Source organism: Vipera berus (genome assembly GCF_964194415.1).
Source record: "Vipera berus genome assembly, chromosome: 3".
Taxonomy (NCBI): Eukaryota; Metazoa; Chordata; class Lepidosauria; order Squamata; family Viperidae; genus Vipera; species Vipera berus.
In genome coordinates, this window is record NC_138204.1 from 51,390,798 (window position 1) to 51,393,689 (window position 2,892).

The window sequence follows — 2,892 nt, forward strand, 5'->3', positions numbered from 1 at the left end:
GGGTTAGAAATCTACAACTGAGCACTAAGATTTCTTTTGCCATCTTGGCCTCCCATTTGAAATAAATCAGAAAGCTCTTGCAGGCACTGGTGGCCTTTTCCATTCTTAAGATAGTGCAGCACATTTGCTTTTAGTACTTTGGTAAAATCTGTGTCCCTCCCTAGGAGCTCTGGCATTAGAGGCTCCAACATATCAGACATCTCTTCTCTATCCAGGGTGTCAGAGAGATCCGAGAAGTCTTTCTCCTTCGAGGTCAGCAGGACACGTGCTTGGGAGAGGTCTCGGCCACTAGCTGTATGCACTCCCCCCATGGCATTATGGAGCCACATGAGTCGCTTTAAACCTTGAAGGGTTCTTCCTCTGTCATTCAGCAGCTGGTGTTCTGTCACAGCTCTTCTACTGAAATATGAAAAATCAGTAACTTAAGGAGAAGCATATTCAGAATGGAAAAATAAAACATTCCCAGTCTCACTCACTTTCTGCTACAGACTTCTTAACAAAGGAAGATGAAAAGATGAGTACTTTGAACACAGGAAAAGACAGCATTGCATTCTGTTGTCATATTACATCCAACTCCTTGCTCAAGCATTTACCGGTAATGGTATTCCAAGAATTTCAAATGGAAATACTGTTCTTTGTTGACTGTTTAATTTAGGTTGCTATCCTGCCTTGCTTCTATATAAGGTGGTATACATAATGCTCCCTCCTGCTATCTTCCCCACAACTGCAACCCTTTGAAGTGAGCTGGGCTGAGTTGAGAAAGCATGGCTGGAAGAATTAGAAATCCCAGCCTCTTTGTGCTTCAAGTCTAGCTGGGTTCTGAATTCAGGAAGATTAAATGTAAGCTTTGAGTCAAATTGTTCAGTATCTCTGATTCACTTTGTGGCTCTCCAAATCCTCTTTTGAATTAACAAAATACCAAGAAGATTCTTACATCTAGTTTTTCTATTTTCCAGCTAGAGGATAACTTTGCCTTAAAAAGAAAATGCCATCATTTTTAAATGAAAAATAATTTTGAAAAAGATAACATTAAATTCCTGTTCAAATTTTTCAAACAAATTAAACCCGGAAAATATAATTACCGGTACATTTTATCAGTTAATCTCACATTCAAGAAGAGAAAATACAATACATAATTCTATATGAAATTCTTACTTTTCTGTTTCTTGACATGTTGCAAAGCAAGCAAGAAAAAAGATTGATATAATTTTTGCCATTTGTAGGTCCTTTTCTGACGAGGAAATCTTTTTTCAGTCCTGTAAACTTTTCAATGAGATGAAATGATAAATCATTGAAATACAATTATAACATACCATCTTCAAATACAGTAACTGCTAGCAAAAATAAATATATCTCAATCAAAAAGAGATAATTGATCTTTCATATTGTCTTACATATATGTAAATCAAGTAACACAAGTACTATAAGAATGACAGTATGAGTTTAATATTACAAAACCATCACATTTTATTTACATTATTCATATTTAAGGCAAAAAAGCAGTAACTACATTCCTATTAATTTCATTAAAAAATGTGCTATATTTACTTGTTACAGACTTCCACATCCAAATACTCTCCAGATTTTTTTCAGATTCAGCACTGTTGCCAGCTGGCAGTCATATTTGGGAAGGATCATATCATAGAGGAAAATGAAGAACATATGTCTATACAATATGCTTCGAAAACCATAAATGCAATGATTTTTCCCCAAAAAGGCTTGGTGAATAATACAAGTTAATAGTTCAATTTTTAAAGAATACTTACCACTTATTGATGAATTTGGTAAAGGATTTACCGGTATATTGAATACTCACTATTATATGTCTGCCTACTGAAGTATATTCAGGCTGACCTGCTGAAGTCTTTTGATGCTTCTGGAACTCCAGTGAAGTTGTTCTACACTGCAGAATGATTCTTCAGAGCTGCTTTTATACTTACTCTGTGCCTCATGAACAATAGATATGAGGTGTGCATCATACTTCATAAAACCTTCCTCCCTGTCAATGAAATACGTGTTCTGTCTGATGTCAGTCAATCCTGAAGAAAAAAGTCTACTGTCTTATTACAGTGATTGAGCCATTGGGAAGTCATTGGTTTGAAATATTACCAAATATTTGATATTACAATATTGTTTCTTTATAGGATCATAAAATAATACAATAAGTGAGTCAATAACAAGTCATGGGTGATTTTTTGTTTTAATCATGAGGTGCACAATTCAATCAAATGGGGGTAAGAAGACCTCATGCCTATCTCGTCCATCTCTTAGCTCACATATTTTTGGTTTTAGTACAGTTTTTAACAATATGTTAATCTGTGTAGTTTTTAATGTTTTGATATACCGATATTAAGTATTCTTTTTTAATAAGTTTATTGTTTTATCATAGAGAATAAAATACAGAATAGTAAAGCATATAAACAAACTGTAACAAAACAAAAGAATATATTCAACCATAACCACAACACAAAAAAGAAAAACAATAGTGTACAAAAAAAGGAGGAAAAAGTGGTCATTTAAATTAGCATTTAACATGTAGGATCCACCCAGGCTGAGTGTTGAAAAAAAAAGCAATAAATTCTTCCCCCCTTTTACAAATGTGTATGTGTATATATAAATATATATGTGAGTGTATATATGTGTGTGTGTACTGTGTTTCTGTGAACGTAAACCCCACTCCAAAAACAAGCCCCAGCTGATTTTTTTTTGGGGGGGGGGGCTAATATAAACTCTACCCCGAAAGTAAGCCCTAGAGTGGGATGGAGCGAGTTGGCCCTAGATCTTCCATGCGACAGCCGGAGCACCCCCGTCGCTGGCCTGCCGGGACCCTTCACCAGAAGCTGCCAGTGGAACTGGCTACCGCTGGCCCCGCCCTCTCCGTTCCACTGCTTG

The 2,892-nt window shown here is 36.0% G+C and overlaps 1 long non-coding RNA gene across 1 annotated transcript; it reads right to left on the reverse strand.

Moving 5' to 3' along the window:
- Window positions 1-270: 270 nt before the first annotated feature.
- On the reverse strand, window positions 271-1,562 carry LOC308666873. Its single transcript, XR_014026183.1, has 3 exons — window positions 1,549-1,562; window positions 1,156-1,263; window positions 271-396 (listed from the first exon to the last, which is right to left on the reverse strand). It is a non-coding gene; the product is annotated as an uncharacterized lncRNA (long non-coding RNA).
- Between the last annotated feature and the right edge of the window lie 1,330 nt (window positions 1,563-2,892).